The 25750-nt window shown below is 41.3% G+C and overlaps 1 long non-coding RNA gene across 1 annotated transcript in view; it reads right to left on the minus strand.

Moving 5' to 3' along the window:
• Positions 1-4473: 4473 nt before the first annotated feature.
• The window catches only part of LOC136099053 (uncharacterized), a 42176-nt gene continuing 20899 nt past the window's right edge, over positions 4474-25750 (minus strand). Inside the window, exons 8-13 of the long non-coding RNA XR_011737588.1 lie at positions 21979-22038; positions 17543-17595; positions 16933-17093; positions 15671-15763; positions 11163-11264; positions 4474-10476 (exon numbers count right to left, since the gene is read on the minus strand). This is a non-coding gene — a long non-coding RNA (uncharacterized lncRNA). The remainder of the gene's footprint in view (positions 10477-11162; positions 11265-15670; positions 15764-16932; positions 17094-17542; positions 17596-21978; positions 22039-25750) is intronic.

Raw genomic sequence — 25750 nt, forward strand, 5'->3', positions numbered from 1 at the left:
GGAATATGTGTTGTACAGCCCAACTTTGCAGACTTCCTCATGCACTGAGACACAAAGCTCAGCATTTCTGAAATTGAATTTCTCTTCATGCCATGTGATTACAGATATATTCTGACTCACTATTTCCATTTCTCTTCTGTATTAGTTAAAAGGAAAAAAATGGTTGGAAAAAATTATCTCTGTATCATTATTTCTGTAAAAATTCATTTCATATGCGAAGTGTTACACTGCTCTGGGAAAAGTGACACCAAAGGACTTATGTGTAATTATGTCTATGTGTTGTGCATATACAAACACACACACACAAGGCGGCTCATGTGCTATGCTATTTAAGAGACCAAAAGAGGACATGACATTTAGCCAATACAATAAACATAGATCAAAAATAAGTTGCCATGCATTCATTAGAGCACAGTTATGCACAAATAGCTTTACATGGCCAGTAGTGTTGCTAGTCCAGTGTCCTGTCACCACACAAGCATCCTTAGTAACCCTGATTACCAGGAATATTTTATTCCTAGTCTCCACTCATTAGAAATGGTATAAACCTTGAAGCTGAAGAGTTTCTTTTGCTTCTGACAAATTTGCTAGCCTGGGTGGATATTTTGGTTACCTTTAAAAAAATGAAAAAACAAACAAACAAAAAAAACCCAGAAAAACAGAACAAAACAAAAAACCTGGCATGTTCTTGGCCCCTGAGATCTCCTGGAGCAGGGAATACATTAGTTACACATGCGCAGGCATATGAAATCATATGTTTTTCACTAGCTTTGCATTTTCCATTTTCCTATGTCTCTGAATTTGCCCATGTTCTGGTACCAAGGTCTGATCACGCTCACTGAGAGAGGAAGAGGAAGGACAGGAGCTGCAGAACAGGTATCTGCTTATATGAAGCTCCCATGTTTCTGCCTAGGAGATCCCAGCCCAAAGCGCAGCTCTTGAACTTGGCCAATGAGGCCCTGCATTGTGCCTGCCCATGTTGGTTGACCCAGGAAGTATATGGAGATCAAAGTATGCGGAGATACTGCTGCACATGAACTTCCAGGTGTCTAGGAAATGCCAACAGATGAACTGCAAGAGGAATGTCTACTCTGGCCCTCTTAGATCACACTTACTTCAGTCATCTGTCACACACTTCACTGCTTTTCATGAGATGTGGTCCCTAGTCTGAAGTACACATGAGTAAGGTGACATGGATCCGCCTGCCCCTGAAGATGTATTCCCAGGTAACCACCCTGGCCCTGAAGGCATGTTTCCAGTCACTGGTGGTCTGGAGCGGCCAGGTCCCCCCGATTCTCCCCATGGAACAAAACTGAAGCCAACAGGTCCCCCAAGCCATCCCATACCTCATTTTTACCCGTAGCAAACCATAGCTGGGGAAAGGGGTACCTCACCAGGAGATCTCAGGGGCTGAGCAACCTGCTTACATTCCTTTCTGATGAGATTTGCAACTTCTACTGGTCCAGCAAGCCCGGGGTAGAAAGAGGCCCTTTGGGGTGTCCCATAGCTGGGTCTCAGGACCTCTTCTCTTGCATCTATCTACTGAGCCTCATGAACTGGAGCAGCAGTTGCGGTTTGGGCCCCTTCTTGGAGGCAGCTTGCTCCCACCTGCCAAGCTCAGCTGGGCAGTGGTGAGTCAGGGGCCATGCTTGCCCATTTCTCCACATTGTTTCACGTTCAGTTAAAAACAAAGCTGTCAGTAATTAACAAAACATGAGATATTTGAGAAACCAGATTTGCCAAGCTGCTATTTTAGCAAATCGTAAGAGTGTCACTGCCAAAATCATCACTTCTCTTCTCCCCTCTGCACCCCCCTCTGGAATCAGTGGTGCACTGTGAAATCGAAAACCTTAGTGTGCGGGAAGAAAGTGAGGTTCAAAGCAAGCTGTGGTTTTTCAGTTTTTTACACTACCACTGCAAAACATGGCATAAAAAAATTAATGGCACTGTCTAAAAAATTCTCTCTTCTTTGGATTTTTCTTGCTCTCTGAGTAATAACAAGCAAGCTGGTCCTAATCAAACAAAGCAAGCACCTATTAAAGAGTTTTCTGAAAAAAAAAAAAAATAAAACATCCTTTAAACAGAGGGAAATGCAGGCTGGCAGAGTTGTAGTAATTCACACAATGTGGTTTGTAGGCCAGGAGTAAAGTACACAGCTCATGGGCTCTGTCTAGTACATTAACTGCTGGGCTGCAACGTTGTCCCCTCCAGTGGATGAGCTTGATTGCAGGATGGGCTCAGAAGTCAGAAGTTATTACAGGTCTCATTCTGCACCACATTTATTTAGTGTTTGAAGATGTGTGTAACTCTCAAATCTCACAAACTGTGACTGGAACTAAGAGCTCTCACACACTCATCAGAGCTGCTTAGTGTTAGCCAAAAAAACAATGAATCCTATACTCTAGAAAACCTTACTGTCAAGATGTGCATGTGTTTAAAGAAGCTACATATTCACCAGCCTTTAGGCTTGGTTCTGAGTTCAACAGTGCTAGCAAACGACCTTGCTATTTCTAAGAAATTAGGCAGAAGTCAGGTACTGGACAGAATGAGATTCCCTAGGCATTTTGTTACAGGAACAGAACTTTATGAGGTCAGCCATTAAATAGGGTAGAAAAAGCCATGTTAGAAACCTGAGTCAAGACCTGTTGTAGTTCATTGGAAATTTTCTGATCAACTTCTGTGGACACTGGATCAGGCTGTGAGAGAACATTATCATTTCACATGTCAGTATTCAAACTTCAGGATATCAATGTCAGACTATTTACACTGCCCCAAGGCATTTGGATTAGACAGCACTAAGGTTACTACTATTTTTCATATAACCCACTATAATAGGAGGAAACTGTTTCTAGAAGCCATGTAATAAACCTTGAGGAATTAATTTAATACTGGGATGCTAATGTGAAACTCACTGATGTAAACAATTAGCATATCTTTGTTGACTCATGGTGACATTTTCTGAAGTGCTTGAACAGCTGAAGAATACAAACCAATTAAAATGAATTTACATCCTTTTTAAAAAAGGAGGCATTTTCAAAGGTGTCCAATTTGGATACCCTGTTTCCACTAGAAATGAGGGACAATTGAGTGTCAACTTTATTAAACTAGTTTTGAAAATCTCACTTTTAATTCTTTCTATGGACCATATTTTAGTATTTTTGCATTCCAATAGATTTATCAAGGCACTGTCACATCATTTTGCTTTTCTAACAGGTGTTTCCACCAAACACAGCAATAATGCAATACTCATGTAACCAAGATAACTCCTCCAGTGCTGCAGCATCACACTTCTCAACATGTGAGACAACATCTATCCAGGGATTTGATGGAATTTCCTGGAGTGTTTCAGCTTCTCTCCAGCTTCTCACTCTCCTCTTGCTGGTTGTTTCTTGTCACAGACAGTCCCTTACAATTAAAATAGTCTGCCACCAGCTGAGAGTGCATATGTAGGCACAAAGTTGCCTTATTACTCCTAACACTGACCCATATCTGCTGAGAACTTTGCTGAGGATTTCCATTCCATTGTGCTCCTTCATGAGAGCTGTAGAAACTCGATGTACCTGATGCACTGCTAATATGGGCAGTAGCTTTTACAATTTCTCTGACCTCTTCCTAGAGGCATTTGCATAATTATTTCATGCTAAGTAGAACAGCTTCATGTCTTGAAGCTTCTTTGCACCATTTCCAACAGCGCGCATGGGAGCACTAGATTTCCTTCTAGCGTTCCTTCAAAACTGGGTCTCTCATATCTGAAGTTATTGGATACATCGTCTCTTCTCCTCTTCCCTCCTCCCAGCACAAGCCCTCAAGTGCAAGTTCAGTGTGTTCTGGGTGTAACTCTTTGGTTGGACCTACCAGGTATTAAGAGCAGGGGAAAGCCAGAGCTTGATACCCCCACAGCAGAAATCCACCAGACCTTTGATGTGAGGTAAGTCTCTGAACAGCTCAACAATTACACGGCTTAAATGGTTTTGCAGGTCAGCGCAAGCAGCAGGGTGGCCATTGAAGGGCTCTAGGTACCTCCACAGTTAGCAGGCAATTAGGGGTTGTAAGGTAAAAGTCCATGATGTTCAAACACTGAAGTTAGACTGTGCTCAGATGTTGTTTAAGCTGCTGCTGATACATACCAAGATATTGCCTCTTCTAGTCCAGCCTCAAGCATGACTGGTTGGTTACCGTGTCCATAGCACATCTCCAGGCTGATACTCCAACCCAGTTAAGTCAAAACAAGCTTGTTTAGCCTCAACATTTTTGATAGGATTTATTTTTTTGTAATACTTAGACTATTTTGGCTAGGTGGGGAGTGACAATGATACTGGCAGATCCAAACAGGAAGGGGAAAAGGAGGCAAATGCCTATAAGGAAGGTAACTGATGAACAGCTGAGAACAGACTGTGTTTGATAATCTCTTAGTCCATATCAGCTGCAGCCAAAAGTGCTACTTTACATCTGATTACAACCTTTGTCTTCTAAACAGCTCTGGGTCCCTTGGTGGTTCTTAGCAGTTTCAAGAAATTATCTGATATCTGCATATCCTACATTGCTTAGGTATACAAGTAAGATACTCCTTACTGCTCCTCCCTCAGACACTCTGGAGACATAAGACAGACGATTCCAGTCTGGAACCATTCCACTCCAATTATCCACTGTTTTTTTGTAACATATTTTTTATTTAAGTAAATCAAGAGGTTCCATTTAGCACATTGCGTTTGTCTTGGCATACGCTTCACACATGCAAAAACTCTATATTAAGGCTTTCGTGCAGCCGTTAGCGAAAGAATCAGCCAAATGTATCCCTGGTGTAACTCGCTTCAGTGAAGTTTCACTAGGGTATCCCTATTTTGTTGATTTGTCCTGTTCATTCTCATTCCAAAAGACAAAACACAAGCAAATGTATGTTTGTATTTAGTTAATGCAGTATATTCCCTGTACGATACACATTTAATCCCCTGCACTTTCCCTTCACTGTATGCTATACTGCTTGATGCTTTATAGGAATGATTTTCACATTTATATATCATTCTGCTTTTATAACAGTTGTTGTAACAACACAGATATTGCAAGAACAAGAAGTGGGCAGTCAGCAAACACTAAACTTGAAGTCGCCATTTGCCCCATGAATATAAGCCAGCAGCCTCGGAGTGAGTTTGTTTTCACCAGCAAATGTAAGAGCAGCAGGAGTCACCTAGGTGAGGAGTTATGAGTGCCAGTCTCCAAGGATCAGTTCTTGGCCCTATTTCAATCTGATGGTGAGAGGACCAGCATGAAAGAGGTGAGAAGAAGCAGATAAAATCACAGCTCCTTGGTCGGGTGTGAGAGGTGGGCAGGACTTCACCTGGCTTAAAATGTGGTGCATTGCATTGCCTGGACTATCCTGTCACAATTCCACGTTTACTTCCACAGGCACTGATAGATGTACCTCTCTGTATAAAAACCAGGTCAGCGGAGCACTGCCTGCCATGAAAGTCAGTTCAGAAGAATTAAAGCAGAGTGTCAGCAGTCACAGAGACGTGGGTGAGCTCCCCTACAAATTAATTTTTGCCTCTCTGCTATCAAACACTTTTATCAGTGACATGGGTAGGAGCATAATTGCATTCTGGACTAAGTCTACCCTGACAAAAAGAGTCAGTGAGAGCGATAAAGATCACACATCACCAGACTGGAGTATTTGCTAAATTGGGCACAAGTGAATGACATGCTTGATGATACTGGCCTATATCTACCAACAGAGAACTCCTCACACTTGAAGGGGTGCACAGGATACTCCAGCAGCCACTGCCCAGAGCCGTGGTAGGTGACACAGTAGGTGACACAGCAGGTGATGCAGTAAGTGGCATCTCAGGGTGATCCATCAGTCATTGCAGTGCTCAGTTACGTTAACAGGAAATAACTGTTTCCCCTGCCACTCATGTTCTCTTACGTATTTGGTAGTAGCACGATCTGTGCAGTACTGTGTCTGTTTCTGGGTGTCGAAGCACTGACAAACATTTGGAAAATATCCACTCAGGGGATTGATGGGCTCAGGGTACATGGCTAGGGTACAGACCTGAAGGTGGGTGAGAAAGTGGTTAGCATGTCAAGGAGAAGGTGAAAAACTTATTTAATCACCATTAAAACAGGCAGCAAAAACCTGATAATGTGTGGGCTTTTTGGTTTAGCAGATGTATAACAACATTCTGTGGCTGGAAGTTGAAACCAGTCAAATTCAGAATAAAACTGACATGCAGATTTTTAACATTCAGGATAATTAAACAGTGGAATTATTTCCCAAGGGCTACAATAGAGAAAACTTTTCAATCAAGAGCAATTTTTTTTTTTTTTTCTCCAAACAGATATGCTCTAATTCAAGGAGGAATTAATTGAGGCCAGTTCTGCAGTCTGCACAATACAAAAGATCACATTAAATGTAACTCTTGATGTTTTGGGCATCTTTTACTAGCATAGGGGCCCAAAAGCAGGATTGTACATATAGAAAAAGTCTTATTTATTGCTAACAGACACAGCAGTGGGCCAGGACTAACATTATTAGGCTAAACATTCATATGCTCAGTATCCACAGGGCAGTCGCCTTGCGAGTCTCTGCTGGCCAAGGTGATGTCAATCATGCAGAAATCTGTCATCCTCTGTTTCTCCTTAGAACAGACTGATCCTCAGTCCTGTTGATGCACTGCCTTCCTCCTCTCTGCCTCTTCTCGTAGGGATTTTAGATCTTGTCAAGTTAATGATGGTTTTCTGCTTTTTCCCTTTGCTGAATATCTGATTATTATACTTCTCTGTTTCCAACTGGTACTGGTACTGACTCAACAAGCTCACCTCTGTGGTCCCTTTTTGTTCCTGCCTTCTTGCCTTGCATGGCTTAGTTGCTTATAAAAATCTCTCACCTCCAGATTATAGTGACAGTTACAGCTCATCTCCATGAAAACTGAACACTGAATCACATAAATGGTTCCAGTGGTACCTTTTGATTTTACAGTCAACACACACAGAAGGACCATAGCTGCACCGAGTTACCCTTGCATGTTGCATCCCCTGAGAACATATATCTTGACAGAAAGTGTCCACTCAGCCTGCTTATGTATGAGAGTTGCAAGCATACCCAAACAGATAGAAGGAATGGTTCCCACCTTACATGTAAGCCATGGCTATGGAAAGCCAGAAAATAAGTAATTAAAAACAAATTCTGCTGCTGAACACAAATAATGGGGGGTATGTATGAGGCATGTGCTTAAGACCCCATAGAGGCAAATTACACTGTTAGATAAACAGACATTACTAGGTACTGCTGTGCTTTTATATTTCACATTTCATATCTTTCTCAATAACTTTAACTACTCTGAAAACCCAAAGACATGGCTGTTGTTGAGGATAATGTATGTGCCAAAGTTCAAACATCTACAGCAATTTTCTAAGGTGTCAGACTTGCCTAAAAACATAACAGAAAGAGTTCATTTCCCCCTCCACTCTCTATAATTCAAAACTTAATTACAACCTCAAATCCAGCAACTTCACTCTGGGTTCTTCAAGGGATATGTAACATTTTGGGTAAAATGTTGACAGAATTATAAACATTCTGCAAATGCCCTGTAGAATAAAAGTATTTTAACAATGGGAGTCTCCAGAATGTAAAACGAAGGACTTTCTAGCACTGATAAGTGGTATTAATGCCAAAGTCAGGCCTGAATGTCCTGCTTCGTAAGCCTCTGTAGCCTGCCACTGTCCTGTGAGCTACATAGAACCTGTGTGTGCATTCCACTCAGCACTGCTATTGCAAACAGAGGAGAAAAAAATTCCTTCAGCTTTAGTGCAAGCCTTTTTTGGTGGATGGGCAAGTAGTGTTTTTTCTGGCTGTAGTGTCTCTTTTAAATGTTATATATTGCAGTGCCTGGAAACTCCACTAATAACTGTGTGTGAAACTGTGACAGATGGATTACAGAAACAGATAACAATGGACATTTTTATGTACTTGTAACCCAGTCAAAAATATTTCATTTTTATCTCCATGGATAACTTCAAAGAGTAAAACAACAGAAAACAAACACCAAAACAACAATGATGACAAAACAACAAACAAACCCAGGACACTAGCAGAGATGCAAAAAAATCTGAGAGGACAGTGAAATTAATTCTACATGCATCTACATCACCTTGAAATAAGATTCAAGTGAAGATTCAGCAAGAGTCATGCTCGGGGCTCAAATACCAGTCACACCACCATATACTCCTAGTATGTAGACCTAAGAAGTGATTTTCTTTTTTTTTACATGAAGCTTGAGGGAGATGAGATGAAGCAAATTCATTCCTTTTGCTTTGCCTTGAGTTTGACCACCGCTGCACGTCCAGTGCATGTCCAGCCTGTGAGGCTGCACCCTGCGATCCTCCCTCACTGTAAACGTGTTGCTCCCTGCAGGACTGCCTGTACTTCTGCAGAAAGTTTGGGTACATCGCTAAGAGCTGTCCAAAAGTTCTCCATGGGAACTTTCTGCAGTGGGATGTGACATGCTTTCAATCTGGCTCACAAGGGAGAATTTGGCAAAAGTTGAAACTAATCTGAATGCCACTTCACGTCTTTATGCTTCCTTCAGTTACTGCAAAAGAAAAAAGAAAAGCAACTCGTCTCTTCCGCCCCATCTCCTCACTCAAAGAACAGCAGCACCAGCATGTTTTTCAGAAATCTGTAAAAAATCTTTACTTTGGTTCCTTTTCCAATGAGTCAGGAAGATGAGAATGTATCTGTTCTCCAAGCAGTATTCCACTTCTGCTCCTAACCGAAACAATACAGGGCAGATCTGTACAAACCATTTGTTGGTTTTGCTTTAAATCAAAGCACTTCCATTCTCAGAGAAACTGTTTCAATCTGGATGTTGAGGCAATGTTTAGGTTGTTTTTTATTTAAAAGTGTTCATCCATTCTGAGTCATGGCAAAGACTCTGGGCACAGCATTACTTAGGTGTCTGCCTGAGGTGTATATGTGTCTGTATGTATGTGTCCTGTTTTTAAGCTATTTTAACTTATGCTTCATATTCTAGTGCTTTCTGATAAGTAGAGTTTATGTCAGAATAATTGGCCTGAGGATTTTTCTTTACAGTCCAGTACATTTCTGAAGTACAGCTACATGGGAGATAATGGAAATGCCTCTAGAGTATCTGTCTGACAAGGGAAATAGCAAGAGTAAGGAGTGAACACAAAACAGGGACCTTGTCAAAGACTGTGCAAGAGAATCAGTCCACTCAGTCACTGTGGGTGACGTATCTAAACAAATTGAAGCTGACACAATGGTCAATTTGACTGAAGAAAGTATAATTTTGTATTAGGGTGAACACCTTTAATCTGTCAATTGTGGCAGTCTTAAACCTGTAATTGAAAGAGCACAGCACTGCTTTACTCCAGATGTCAGTCAAACCCATTTACTCTCTTCTGATCACGGATCAGTTTGCAGCCTCTTCTGCATTTACTCGTTAGACTCCTATTTATTTTCCCTTTTAGAAAAAATTCTTTGCTCCACTTTAAGAAAATCTCAGTCTATTAAGGACAGCCCTTCAGAATAACACTTGGATTCACCTGATTTTCAAGCAGATGGTATTCAGGGCAAGGGAAACAACAAAACAGAGTATCACCATGTGTTTGATTTTAACTCTCATTCTCTGAATTGCCGTTTCATCCATTAAACACTATTTTTAGTCTGCTTGTGTGCCTGGATAGTGTCAGCCCAGTCACTGCAGAACTGCAGTTGTGCCTCTCTAGGGTCATTCATAATGGGGTAATTTTTGCCCTGGGAGCACCACTCCCGGAAGATGGTTGAGTTTTCAGCCCAGCTTACTTGTCCCTCCTGTCCCAGTCTGGGACAGGTAAGTGAATGATTTTCATAGATATCTTACCCATAGACTGTCTGTGAAATTACACACCAATGATACTGACTTATGGGATGCAAGGATCTCTTAGCTTTGGGAGAATTACTCCAGCCCTGCCTACTTGCTACTACCTTGCTACAATGATTTATCAAGAGGAATGGTCCATATACTGCTCACAATCACCTGAGACTTTTACCCCAGCATCACTTCTTCCAATATTTAGATTAAAGCAATGTGAACTGAAGAACAATATTAGCCTGACCTTGCAATAAACAAACAGATAACAGAGTGACTCGCTGTGTGAGAGGCCCTCCAGTTCTATTCAGCATCTCAGGCAAATTCAAGATGAGAGTTTCCTTATCTTTTCTCATGCTGCAGGTGAGCCATGCCCCATGCTAACATCCTTCTCTGAATACTGAATCTGACATTCTCCACAACATTTTGAATTGTAGCCTCTTTAATTTTATGATCACCGCAGATACAGTTGTTTTGAATATTTGCTGAGCCCCTTCTGTTGCAGCTCTAGAGGTGAAAAGAGAGTGAAACCTCTTGTTATTCTTAACAGCAATCTTGTCTTTGGGAGACGGGCCACAAGGAAGCACTGAAGAGAGAAGCAGATTCCCATCCTCTGGTAGGAGAAAATGCAGCAAATGATTAAAGCAGCTAAGCAAACTTGTTCTTCAGCATGCAAGTTTGAAATAAACAGGCAAAGAAGCATCCTACCCTCCAGAGCTTCTCAAGAGTAAATAATCCAAACTATTAGTTATCCATCCTCTACTCTGTCATTATTCTCTGCCTGTCAGCTCCTTGTAGGGGCTGTTCTATCCCTCTTGTATTATTATGGTTGCCATGCCCTCCTCTCAGCAGCTCCTATCAGTTATAATAAAACAAAGCGGGGGAGGTGGGAGCCCCACTTGGGCTGCCAAATTACCAGGAATTAAAGGAACAAGAACGAAATTTAAAAAAGAAATAAATATCAACAAACAGAATAAAAGGGAAACCAAAAAGAGTGAGAGAATTTTGCAATCTGTAGATGATTTCTACTTCTGGGATTGCATTCATCATTAAGATGTATAGGTCAGTCCAGAGCTTAAATAGCAGATGTTTTCTTATTATTTATCTTCTTGGCTAAGGCACAAGATTCCTTTTTAAGGAAATCTGCATAACACATGCAATGAAAATAGAGCAGGTCCTAAGATCAGCCCTTCTAACCAGCTCATCAAAGAGGGGTTTCATTTCACCCGTCCACAACAGGAAGAAATGTCCTTACTAGGGTCTGATCTTGAAATTTCAGATGACAGAACTGAATTTTACCTTTTATCAGGCTGGCTTCTGACTGTAGATGTGAACATTTGAAGAGTTTCTTGTATGGTCAACTGCTTAGCAGGTTCCAGCTTCTGCACCCCATCCGAAGACCTATGGTTTAGAGCTTTAATCGAAAGAGAGCATAGCAAGTACTACTCTGAATAACATCACTGCTATACACGTTCCTTATAATGCACAGCCCGTGCTACTCTGCAGTTACTCAAACTGACCAAAGTGATATCACTTCCACAGGCATCTCTCCTCATAAGAGCCCTTCTGGGCTTTTTGCATATGTAGTCACAGAAATGGAACTGCTTTCAAGGATCCACTTTTCTAACTACTGCACCCCTTTGTGTACAAATCAGCAACGAGTTTCTTTCAAGTTGTTTGCAAGTTATTTGCACATGCCATCCTCTGTCACAGAGGTGTAAGGGAAAAATCAAACCCATCAAAATATCCCAGCAACTTGAATTCTGAATTTCTTCTTGTGTTCCTTACATTAGAAACACCTGATTCACAACTACAGATTATCCTTTCCATCTTGTAACCTACTTACAGAACATATGAATTGTACACATTTATAACCTCCACAACTTTTGCACATGCTGTTAGGTCTGTCTTGAAGCAGCTGTTGTACATTAGGGATGCTACAGCAGATAACAGAAAAGCCTCTCCTACTGCCCACCTCAAAGCTGTGTCCTTCAGGGGAAGTTCAAACTTGACATGAGGAAACATTTATTTACTGAGAGGGTGCTCAGATCCCAGAACAAGCTTCCTGGAGAAGTGATTGACAACCCACCTTGATCAGTGTTGAAGAAGCATTTGGACAATGCCCTAGATAATATACTTTAACTTTTGGTCAGCCCTGAAGTGGTCAGGCAGTTGGACTCAAACGTAATTGTAGGTCTCTTTCAACTCATATCAACCTAAATCAACTACACCCAAACGAGCTTAATTCTTCTTATGAACCTTTATTATATTATCCTATTCTGTTCTGTTCTGTTCCATTCCACTCCACTCTATTCTTACTTCTTTTCCCTACCAGTACATGCTGAGGAAATCTTCATGACCTTTCCTCCCTTCTGTATCACATTGGTGGCTTGTAGCCACCTTGTGATCTACTCATGCCTCCAGGAATGTGTGCCGACTCCCATGTTTCCAAAGTGGAGCAGAAACTCATGCTGCTCCACCTGACATTAGGATACCTATTTCTACTCTGCAGTTTTTTATGCATGCTTTATTGATGTAGGGGCTATCTCTTCTGTCAGGGCTTCAGCTGGTATGGAGCGTGAGAGCTGTAGAAATCTGCCATGAAATACAAATTTTTCTGGTTCATGAGTGCCATGAAATCCGGAGTATGATGTGGACAACAACTGTATCTTTTCAAGAAGGAAGCTTATGAACCTTGAATGATGGTTTTCTGCAATCTAAATTCAAAAGACCTGACCATAAACTTCACCATTTCATACATCTGACGACATAAAGGCTTGAAGGATAGAGCCTCAGAGATGTGTTAAGGAGGCTTTCACCCATCAGTAACATGCTGGAGTCTGCCTCAACACATTCACAACCAGCAGATCGAGGTCTCCAGTGGCCAGCTGACCAATGGACACACTGTGTGGGTGGGTGGGTTCTCAACAGGAAGCTGGTGGTGTCAGTCTGGTCACTTTAGAAATTTTATCTGCTTCCTAGGAAAGGTAATAACCACAGCAGGAATTAACTGAGCTTCCATTTTGGAAGTTTAATTGGAAAAAGTGCCACATCAGCTTATTTGACACTGAAAAAGCTCCAAGAGATGAAACACTGGCAGGTGAATGTGATGCAGTTCATGGCACTGCTGTCTGTGGAGATAAGATTCATCCTCCAGGAGTGTGAATACAAGTCATCAAGTTTTTAAATGAATCCTGCAGGTATTTGGTGAAGAAGAAGGTTGCTGCTGATCATGCTGATATGGGTAAGAAGCTGGCTGGCAAGATGGCCATCCAACACTAAAAGGCAAATGCATCTCCTAAAAAGTCCCTACATGCCTGTAAGATAGCTGCAAAGAAGGACTGAGGATTTTGCTTTCTATACGCTCACCTGAAACCACCTGAGAACATCAGTGTAATGAAATTACTGATTACATTATTCAGATACAAATGAGCTTCATTTTTTTTTAATTGATAAAAGAAGCTGTGAAAAACACTCTCCTAGCATACATTAGGTAATTTGTTTGAAAAACTGGTGCAACGAGTGCAGAAAGCTGCCAGCATATGTCTGTTCAGTTAAAAAATCTCAACATTTTGATGCAAACTCACTGGGAAGAGACAACAGGCCCTCACATGTGCCCAAACATGGCTCTGGTGGATTAGCAGGCAGAGCAAGGCTAGAGAATTTCCTTGCCAGGAGTGCCCCCTGCCCAGATGACTTTTAGGAAGAAGACAGTCTTCAAGGAGAAAATATTTCAGATGACATGGAGTTTGTAAGCTGAAGTCTATGTTTTGAGTTACACTTGAGTTAGGAACTGGTAGCCAGTACTTTTTCAGACCACACTTTCCACTTTGCAAAAGGCCCCACAAGGCAAATGCAGGCTCGAGTTGCAAATGCTGAAATAAGATGCTATAGCTGTACTAATTGCATTCCCGTACTGTGTGAGAACAAGGTATGGGAAAGCAATGCTGATTTTGGAATGTTCTTGGATGGGTTTCCAGGTAGAATATAGATATAAGAATGTGGGAGCCCTCCTTCACCCATACTGAGGTTTGCTAGATGTTCAGGGCCAGACTGTGAGCCTGTAACTCATCTATAGTGGTGGACTGTTTTGTAGGCTGATGTGAAGGAGGTCTGCCAGTGTTCTGAATAACCTGGAGATGCCTCACTGGCATCTGTAGCATGGTATTAAGCCCAAGCTCACATCTGACTGCAAAATTCAGTGTAGACATGCAACTTTGCCTGGCACCCACTACTAGGAATGCTTCTCTTCTCAAATACCTCTGTTGTGAGGACAAGGTGTTACTCATCCTCATTATGCATATTACAGGGTGCCTTACTGTTAGTCTGTCAGGCAGAGCTGTCATCTGAAACCTCCAGCGCAGTGAAGCGATACAGCCCTGTGTCAGTCCTCCTGAACTGTGAAAGTACCACATGCAAAACTATTAGCGTGACATCTGCACAGTGTAGCATGCACCAAAGCACCTGATGTAAAGAAAGGGTAGGTGTTTGGAGAGAGCAGAGAGGAAAATGTGGGACACCTATGAAAGGCAAAGAAAAGTCTCTCTCTTTTTCTTTCTTCACCAGGGAACTGGCTCACACAGTACTACAATAACAAGCACTGGCAGGCTGCCCAGCATCTCTGTACTCTGGATGTAAGTGAACTATGAGGCTCAGGCAATCTTCTGGGAAAAGTTCACACCACATGTATCTTATGTTTTCCCCTCATTGTATTTTTTTCCCCAAAGCAGTCTATCATATTCCTTTCCTGTTGCATTACGGATTTCTTTAAGATCCCCAGGAGCTGCCTTTTTAAAAACCAAATATTGAGTAACCAAACAGATCTGTTTATTAAGGTAACAGAGATAAACTAGTCCTTCTCATCTCAGAGACATCCCTCAGAATAATACTGAGCACAACTCAATAAAGGGGGGTGGGGAGGGCTTCTGTTGTTGGGAACTTGTTGTTTGTTTGGGTTTTGTGTGGTTGGTTGGTCTTTGTTCAGTTTTTTGTTTGTTTGTTTTTGGGTTTTTTTTGTCAGATAAAACCATGAAGTGAAAGAAGTGTGTTATTAAAACGCTACCGCTACCTATACAATGTACACCTTCAATGGAGTGGAAGCCAAAGCAGAGCAGGCTTTACAAAACCAGTGCAGTAAAAGGAAAAATGTTCCAAAATAGCATGTTCTGTGTTTGACCTGAACCTTTCAAAACAAGTCTGATGTGGTTTCACATTACAGCCCTTGTCACCTCAAAGATCCCAACTGTAACTTCCACTGCAAATTTAATGGGTACACAAAGATTTTATTAGAAGTAAATGAACTTGTAGCAGTTGAAGGGAAGAGTCACTCACTCTGTGCTGAAGGCAATAATAAAATGCATTAATTTATTTTTTGCTGTTTCTCAGCATGACTTTTACACAGTCATGAAAAAACAAGTTTTCTAAGTTCACAAAAACAATGAACACATTGGACACAATTTATCTGACAAAGCAGACCATGGACAGTCTGTTGGAAACTGGGTAACAAAAGCAAGTCCATCTGTGCATAACCAGTCCAAATACGTATTCTCTATTGCCCTGCAAATACAGATACAGTGAATTTATAATTTACTGTGGTTTTTACTAATTAATTGTATTGTATTAGTGTCTGGAGGTCTTTGCTAAGCTCTGTATTGCACTGTGTGAAGTGTTGTACCTATGCATAGAAAATTTCTGCCTCAAAGGGCTTAAGAGGTTAACTTAGGGTCATTTTGCAGATGTGATGGCACTGTACAGAAAGCAAACATGAAGCAGTTCATTCAGCTTTAATTTGCAGTGGTAGTGAGTACCTGTAATTCCCGGAGACCTCAGTAGGAGTTTTGGATATTCAGCACTTTTTAAAGCCAGACTGAAGTTCCTTGCTATGCTTCCGACAAAAGGTCCTTAGAAATTAGAGACAGAAAAGACTTATTAGGTTATCAGGCCCAATTCATCCCAGAGGAAAACCAATTGAAGTCAATGGAATTTCACTGGGCATGGATTTACCATAGAAAGGTTGTTCCCTATAGTATATTTAGAAGTGCTTTGCCCTATACAGTTTTAATTAGCTCTACATTAGTCAAGGTACTGTACCGTTGTTTCAATCAGCTACCCCTGCAGAGAGCTGTCTCTAGCTATCCTTATCCATGTTTTCCCTCCCACCCCCATTCCCTTGCTGTCTTCTTCTCACCCCCTCATTATTTTATATCTAATTTGGCTAATGAATTGCTCAGACAGAGCCTTCTTTCATGTTTGAGAAAAACCTAGCCTGTATTGAGGTGAAAAGAAGAAAAACAAAACCCACAAAACAAAACAAGACCAGGAAAAGAGAACAAATTCTTCTATTGAGAAAAGCAAAGGTGTTTCTGAAGCCTTAGGCTCTTTTATGTCACTCCATCAATCCATACATAGCTAGGCTACAGTTTTTCACCATATATTCTTCATTAAGATAGACCTCAGTACTTTAGTCTTGACTTTTCAGTTTCATCACTGACTCACTGCATTCTTAGAGCAAGTGGCTTCACTTTTCAAGCCTCAGCTTTACCACTATTGCAATAGCCATAGTGATACACACACAAAGAATTTCTCAAGTTGTTCCACAGAAATCAAGAAAGCATTTTAAGTTCTGTAGTGGAAAAGTAAAGTAATACAAGACAACGACTGTTCCCATCAGTACATCATTCTAACACATTCATCTTTTCTCTGAGTCTTGCCTAATTTTTATTTTACCTTCTCTAATGAAAGTTCTAACAAGTTTATAGGAAATTTGTAGTCTACCTATGCTTTTCGTCTTGTAATTACAACTAAAACAACTGTGTGTGGGTTCAGTGCTGCCTCTGCCAAAGAAGAAAACGTCCACAACTAAGAAACAAACCCTGAAACCACATTGGACAAGTTACTGAATCACATCTACGTAAAGATTTATGTGTTCACTTCTGAGTCACTGTATCATTTGACCATGCAATAATTGGGATATTTTGCTTGAAGAATATCAGGAAGAGCAGAATATAATTTAAAAAATAGCCATGTTTTCAATTTTCTTAATGCTCTTCTAAAACAAGTACACACTCACTTTATAATTAACCACAGAGCTTAAGCAAGCTGCTTCTGATCTTGACGGGAGAGTTCCATGTTGTCTTCCTGTGGTCATTTCGTCAGCCAGGGCTTTTCATGTAAGAATGTGCTGCGTGCATGTCACAGCATGGGATCTCATCACAGACACCTGCTCGCAACCTGTGAACACAGATTTTAATCCCCCTCCCTGCAAAAATGGTGACAGAAGGGCATATTATTTAATTACTCATGCATGCCCTGCAAGACAGGGTCCACAGCTCCACTTGTTTCATATGGTTTGTGTTATTTTTGGGGGGTGATCAAATAGGATGACTGTTAAAAAAGGAAAAAGCTTCACCATAGACTTCTCTTTGCTATTTGCTGAGAAAAATGTATGAAAAGATTGGCAAGATGAGAACAGTTAGAGCAGAAACTGAAGAAAATCTAGGTATGGTAAATATAGTCATAATATTAATTGTGATTTCTTTAGTTCTCACTGTGAAGATACATAAGCTAAGCTGTACTGTGTAACTTAGCTCTCCTCCACTATAAGACCATGGATCCGTCAAAAATTCACTATGATACTCCCCTATAATGTACTGAAGAAGGCAAAACCAACTTAAACTTACCAGAGCCTTAATCGAAGTTAGATCTGCAGTAGTAGTTATATTTCCCTCAGGTGCTAGAAGGGAGAAAACCAGGAGGAAGATGAAAGAAGTAGCATAAACTTTTAGCTCTGCTTAAACAATGCATTTATTAAATCACTTCAGTCAAAATCATTCAGCAATTCCTGCAAAATCCTATCATGGACCAAAGCAAAGCACAGCCTAATGAAACGTTATATATTGTATCCGGCAAGCAATCGCCATACTCGCATTCTCATTGCCCTCAGCAGCACCTGCATTCTTTGATCACAGTCCTTTTATGTGCTCCACTGTATACAAAAGACCAAGCTGGCAATTAGCCATTCTAGCACTGGGTCCTGAAATCTCTGCAAGTGCTTCAGCCCTTTAACGAATTCCTAAATAGAAGGAAGTTGCAAACAAAGTTCAGCTTCTGTATTTTATGCCAGGTTCCCACAGCACTGTAGGTTCTTAGAGCTTAATTAATGACACTTGCATCCTGTATGCCTTCCAGAGCTTTAGTGGAAATTTTACTGGTCACTTCAAACTCTGACATCTTTTGGACAGTTGTCCTCAGAATATTGGGCAACCTCCCCAGTCTTCAGAAGGAAGAGGCAAGACTTTGCTGCGAATCATGACTGATCTGTATAAACAGGATAGACAAAAACTGAAGGGACAAAACATGAGTCCTTTAAAGTAAACACTTCATCAGAAATCCTATGCATTGCATAGGAACCAAAACAGGCAATGAAAATTAAAACCACAGCCTTATATACCAGCATTTGGGAACTCTGCCAATACCTCTAATTAAAATTTTGTACTAATCTCTTCAGGGAATCCAAGAAATTCTTTCAGAAAATGGAACATTCTATGCACATCCAACTACTTATCCTGTAAGAGGGAATATAAAGGAGATTGTATACGATCAGACAGAGGTTAGTGGAGTGGAAAGGACAGTGTGAAAGCTACAGGAAATGAGCCATCTATGAATGAAAATACTGGAATTCCTTCTTGAACCCTGACTCACATAATGTATGATTTTACTGGTCCTGGCCTAAGGATCATTACATCAATGGAAAGACTTCATTCATTTTAGTGGGGTTTTAATCAGTTCCCAGAACAGGGATACAAAACAGGTATTTAAAATTACAAGGTATGCCAACATGTCCTTTCCCTTCTTTCCCTTTTGTCCTGCCATCATTAGAAAGCTTGGCGAGAGTCGTTTTAGATGAATGAGAAGTGTAGAGGCTGGACTGGAGAGGGTCTAAGACAGCACCTCTGACACTGGCTTATAGGCAATAAACAACACATTCAGTCCTGTTAGAGATGCAATTAGAGATGAAAGGAAGGAAAGAGTTGGTAATTGGTTGGTAACTGGAGAGGAAAGGGATGCTGATGGATAAGTATTTCTAAGAAGGGAAAGACCAAATCAGCATAATTGTTTGTAAAAAAGAGCCACAGTGAGATTTTAAGAAGAAAAATAGGGTGATACACAGGTGTGAAGGAGAGGTGAATAAAGTAACTAGAGCACGCGTATGAGGCTAGGTTAGAATCTCATTCATCTGGATGGAAAAAGGGACAAGATAGGTAGGAGGCATAAGGTAACCTACAGACAGCAGGGAAACTGCATCATACGTTATCAGTTTTCTATTTGAAAAAGTCAGCAGGGTCTTATAAAGAAAGAGAAGTGAAGGCAGTAGGAGAGATGAAGATGAATTCAAAGGTGAATTTAGGCTGTCTCTGCAATAAGTAAATATTCTGTTTAGCTATGCAATTGAGCCTCATAAATCAAGCAATCCTATCCTGAGCTCGAGTTATTCAAATCTAAGGTTTTTGTTTGGCCAACGTGGAGCTACAGGGTTTAATAATTGATTGTCTTACACTTTCCATAGCCCCTAACACTCATACAGACTGGCTGAACCTAGGTAAAGGGAAATGGAGGCACAAGCATGAATGGCATCCATCCTTTGTGTGGCTGTAAATGACTACATGCAAATCAAGAGAGTGGGGACTCAGTTCCCTCTGCTAATTCTCCTAATTGAGCAAGATCTGCAGTGAACCCAAACAGGACTTTAGTTCCGATCCATTTTTCATTTGCAGAACTTCCTCTCTTCTCCCAAGCTTAGAAACAAAAAAAACTTCCTCTCTGCTACCTTTTTCTAAAGGACCTTTCTGTGACTAAGTCATTTATGTGTCTATATTACATGTAATTCTCTGATGTCAGACGAGATTACAGAGATAATCCTCCTAAAGGATTTGTAGCATTATAGATTACAGCTTCCATTCATATGTTGTATGCATGCTTCAAGAGGCCTTGAGTGATGCTATAAGATCTCTGTGTTCAGATTCTAAGATATTTGCATGCAGCACTGCCTTATTATAGGCTTAATAAGGGACCAGCTGTTCAGATGCTGCTGTTCTCTTAATCCATGCAAAGGTAAAATACTATTGTGGTCAGTGGGATTTTTGCCAGGGTAACAAGATTGAAACTGTTTTCATTGTATATCTTTACCTGCTATCTCACTATAAAATGCAGTGATCACTTAGCAGACAGAACAATTCATTCCAGAAAGAAGTCATCTTTGTTTCAAACATAGTTTGTCCAAGCCAGAAAGGTACTTAATTAATGTGCCTATTTTTCCTTTTTTTCTTTTTTTTTTTTTTCAAATGTCTAAACTCCTGTTGACATAACCAGCAGGAATCAGCAGGAATCCTAACATCAAGTTGTGATGTGGGGTTGGTTTTTTTGTTTTTTTTTAGGGGCCTTGGAAAGGCTTAAATAATTCTGTGGATCTGCATGAAGTTGCCCTCACTGGGCATCTCCCAGGAAAAAGCTGAGCAGTTACAGCTGAATTGCTGCTCCAGAACTCAGTTTCTCCATCAAAATGAATATGGCATTAATACTTCCAGGAGGCGATAATCACTAGGAAGGTGTTTAGTTGTGTTTCCTGCTGTGCAACACACACTCTTCTGATGAAGGAACTGAATAATTTTGGGAAACACAGAGGGACTATGCTCAGCAACTTCACAATATGACTGTTCTGATACAAGGCCAAGTCTGGCTCCCAAGCCTAGAAAAGAATATAGCTGATCTCTGTGATACTGGATTGTGCAAAACACTATTCACACAAAATTATATCCTGCTTAGCGCTGTGGGATATTCCTAGAAGGAATGGGACTGATGATAAATTCGGGTGACATTAACACAGATGTCAGTACAATGTTCTTTTGCCTAATTATTAGTATATTTATGTTTCTTGAGTCTTGCAGTCATCATTTTTTAATTTCTTCTCCTGCGAGAGCATTTAGGAGAGTGGGAGAATTTACATTTGCTCTCCAATGACGGTACGTCAATCTCTACAGCAAAAAATCTGTGTTTTCTAACCTCACCCACACTGACATTTTGCCTGTGGCAGTTGAGCTCCTGAAGGGATCAGCAACGTTCAACCAATAACAGCTGTTTACAGTGTGGAGCAATGATCTACATCTTCAAAGAAGTCTAAGCACCTCTTGATTTCAACTACAGGGAAAGAGAGAATTAAGTATGTAGCATAGTTCTGCTACATACAAGCACACAAACATCTAATGGAACTACACCTTTAGCAGCTGGTGTCTGCATGATTTAGGATGTAACGGATCTCAGCTGTTTGTTGTCTTTCTGACTCCCCTGGCTGTGTTGAAATCACCACTGTGACAGCCAAGATGAAGTATCTGACTGTGTGAGCATTCCCCGTCCTTTCCAGTACACAGCAAAACTACTTAGTTTAAATCACCACTGACGGGAACTAACTTCTTAAACAGGTTTGAACTTGATCCTTGTTGAGCATATTTGACTGTGCCCCAGATTGCCTAGTTCAGCTCAAAGCCATCACATGTACCCTATTATCAGCAGCAGCAACTCCACATCAGTCAGCAGCTGGCAGATGGGCCCTTGGGGACTTTTCCAGCCAAGGCTAGTGCAGCCCTGTGGCTGCTTCAATATATTCTCCGTGTGCAAAACAGGACGTATCTCTGTGCAAATGTTGTTATTGCACAATGGGTGTCATTGATAGCAGGAAAGAAACAATGCTTGGGAGCTGGGCATGTTGTACAAACATCATTCCTGTCTTTTTATATACTCTGATTAAGGCCCTTTACTTAGGACAGCCATCATGCTGTTGCTGGCTACTTGGCGTGCACAGAGAATATCTGAAATCCCTTTTTACTGTCCTTTAAAGGGTGAATTGAACTGTTTTTCAGTGCCTCAATTTCTGGATGTTGTGACATTCTCTTAATGTAGATTCTGGCTTATCTATATTCAAATACATACATATCTATCTACACAAACAGGTACAACCACAGTATCCATCTTTTCAAGCACTACAGACATTTTCACTATTAGCCCATTCAGTTTCTCCACTACATTTCCAGGTCATAACCCCACTGTTGTCAGCAATACTTACCCCTTGACTCCCTAGCAGTATTTCTTCAGCAGTGGCAGACCTGTTAGGCAACCAGGAAATCTAAAACAAAGGAAAACTGTTACAGGGAGAACATGGGACGGGCAGAGGAGCGAGTGGAACTAACAGATTAAAGGCCCAAGGGAGAGAAATGAAGAAAGGCTGGAAATAAGGACAGCAACATTTGGGAAGATTTGCTCCCAGTGCAGGCAGCAGCAGCTGCCGATACTGCCAGGGACAGCATCGGATGAAGCACGAGTTCACCTATTGTGAAAGCACAGCACCAGCATGAAACTAAAGTTCTTAAAGTTCCACGTTCAAAACAATACACAACTAAGCACAAAGACAGAACATACGACTAACTGAAGGGATTAATTTCTGAAACCTAGATGTCTCTTTTAGATGCCCCTACTCTGTCCCAGAGGACCTGTAATGCATCTACCAGCCCTGTACCTCAGATCTCTACCTTTAGGCTACTGAATACTAACCACTGTGTCCTGTTTTAGGCTTTGACCCCCTGCTTCTCATCCTCAAAGCAGGACAAGGAACAAAGACCAACCCCAACCAGCTTGAGGTAGAACCCAGGTTGTACCTGCAGCTCACCAATGGATCTAACACAAGGTGGTGGGCAGCTCAGCCACGTGGCCACCTCTCAGAGCCTGCAGAAAACCCTGCTCCCTGTCACATGTGTTGAATGCAAACTGTGTGCAGCTGAGCACTGTCATTTCCCACAATCACAGCTGCAGAACTCAGAAGAAACAGCGTAATCGAGCACCAGCCATCCCCCATTACCATAACCACGCAACTGAAGCCCGGCCACAACACAGCCTTCTTCCCCTACCCGTCCTGCCTGCTTTTACCTGGTCTCTTTCAGTCACTGCCATTTCTCACTAAAGCTCTCAAATGGCCGTGACAGGAATGACATAGGAGATGAGATAGAAGCAACTACAGCAAATAAATACACCAATAAAGCAATAAAAAGACAAAGCGAGGGAACAAGGGGGATGTGAGCTGTTCAGAGGCTTGAAGGCCAGCCCATAGAGTCAGTCAGTCTAGACTCCAGATGTGAACGCAGAGCCTCAGTGAGTGCAATACAGGACTGCGTAAATATCTCAGCCAGATGTCTCAGGGCCCAAGCTACAAATCCTCACAAATGGTGACAGAGTTGGCTGTTGCTGTTCGCATAGCTCTGCTTCCAAGAGAATCAGTGGTCATTCAATCAGCGGCAGTTCATTTTTGCTGCCAGATGGGAGGGAAAACCAGGCTCAGAGTTGCAGTTAGTCTCATAGCAAACTCAGCAGTCGGTGGATGGGTCATGGAGCCCTCTGTGGGTACTGAGGTTTGCTCAAAATAGCAATCTGGGGAAAGAGCTGAAAAGATTATAGTAAACATAAAAGCACATGATCTTAAGCTCCTAAACAGACTAAAGTAACAGGCTGCCGTGTCAGGCACCTGAATTCAAATTTAGATCTTCAAGACCCTTCCCATTCGGTCAACTAAGTTTACAGATGTTTAACATTATATGATGGAATTACTTTATATTTCATTTGCTGGAGATGTGTGTTACACTGTCACTAAAGAGGCTGATACCTGGCTTTGCATTTTCACAAACTAAGCATTCCTTTGCCTGACTTTTGTGTTCCCAGAAATTGTCTCCTAGGTGGGTGCTCACAGAAAACACTATTGGCAGCTGGATCTGTCCCTTGGGAGACTGAAGATTAGTTTCAGCTCCCTCTTCTGCCTGAGTTAGACCAGAGAACCCAGCCTATCTCTACCAGGAAAAGTGTCTAACCACTAGGCTATAGCGTATTTTAAACCAAAGCTTTCCCAGTCTCTTGAATTTATCTCATACTCCATAAAAAATAAGTATTTATTGCAGCAGGGGATAGGACCTGGGGCTTTACAGCGAAAATCTTGATATAATCCATCCTGTCACTGGACCAGTTTAGGATATATCAATTTATGACCCAGATTCTCTTCAGCAAGTCACCCAAAATTGGACCTGGCTGAATAATTTATGAGATGATTTGTAAGCAAAAGCCCAGAGTTGGGTTACTCTGATTCACAGGAATAACACTATTTGTGATTTTTTGTTAAGACATAAAGCATGAACATGTTTTAGGGTGGCCAATAATTGTCCCAAGATTTGCAGAGTTGTTTCATTCTCCTGTATTAAAGTGCAAATAGCAAAGTGACTCATACGGTATAAAGGATGAGTTTTTGAACTAAACAGCCCAGTAAAACTTGATGAAGAGAAGTGCTACTATCTCAGTCTCCTTTTCCTGCAGGTGCAGTTACAGCCTGAAGCTGGGCCCAGCAGAGAAGTATCTAAAAAGGCCACTGTTCCTCTCTTCTGTTCAGATGTAGGCTCACAGAGACAACTCAGATTCAAAAAAATATTAGGATAAATTGCATTACTTAGACTCAGCACAGGTTAAGAGCTCACATATGAGCAGCAGCTGATGCAGGGTGACTAGTTAAGCTGCCATTGCAAAACTCTTGGGACTGTGAGCTCCAACTTGCAGCTACTTTTCTCTCATTACCAAGTTCCTAAGGGAGGTTGGACCTGCCAAAAGATGTTCAGAACAACACCGGGCTCCCATAGTGGTACATTTCCCATAAAGGCTGCAGGGGCTTTGATTTATACCTGCATCACATCAGACCCTCAAACCATTGCTGGGATCCATTTAGTTCTAAACAAGATGTTTCCCGAGCTGCCACATTCCACCTTGGGTCTAAATCAGATTTATCTGAACTGACAGCTATATTGTTTTAAGGTTTAATTTATTTCTCTTCCTATCCTGAACAACATGACCCCCAAAAACATGGTACAGAGAGAGTTTCGCTAGACACATACATCCTTTTCCCTGTTATTCTGCACTTTCTCAAGAGAAAGGGCACCTAGTGTAACAGTAGAAATAAGAGTTAACTCCAAGATTTAAACAAGAATATAGAAAAAATTATTCAGAGCACATTGTGCTGTTCTTCCACCTCTTTGGTAATGAATGCACAGCATCACTATAGCTGAAAGTTAAAGGGGTATTTCTTCTGGCAGTGCCCTGGCTTATCCAGCAACTGTGTTGGCAGTTTGGAGTTTTTCCCAGGATCTCCTATGGCCAGGGATGCTACAGGCCATTTTATTAAATGTCAATGACCACTGCTGATTAATTCTTGAAAAAAATCAACCTTAGAATATTTTTTCCTTCTGTTCCGCATAAAAAGCACATCTATTTAAAGGCATTTTCAGAAGATGTCCTTCCTTTTGGAATGAAATACCATGAAAAAGCTGTGTACTTGTAACCCTACTCTGCACTACTGACTTTCCCATACCAGGAGGTAGCAAGTTTTCCTTGCCTTGCCCTCAAATCTGCAGCAGTGTTGCAACCCCTTTTCCAACACAGGCTCAGAACTTGCCTCTGACCCATAAATTTCAGCTCCAGTGGGTAAACAGTTAATTAGCAAGACGACAGAAACATATGTGAAACTTTTCCTCTTGCTGTACAGATCTCAGAGAGGTGGAACTCCTGTAGATCAGTAAAAAAGCAGGTGTTGAGATACAGTGTTGGGGTGCGGAAATTCCAGAATCCTTATCTCCATCCCTGAAAAAAAATCAGAGTACCTCCAACCACAGACCACAGCATGTTCCTCTCTGTGGAAGATCAGATTTATTTCACCATTCATGCAAATGAAGTAGCCATCTGACAGCCTCAAAGCTGCATTCCTCCATGCCTGTGGCCACATCAAATTTTTGTGAAGACATGAGGAACCATTTTCA

The sequence above is a fragment of the Patagioenas fasciata genome, chromosome 2 (assembly GCF_037038585.1).
Source record: "Patagioenas fasciata isolate bPatFas1 chromosome 2, bPatFas1.hap1, whole genome shotgun sequence".
Lineage (NCBI taxonomy): Eukaryota > Metazoa > Chordata > Aves > Columbiformes > Columbidae > Patagioenas > Patagioenas fasciata.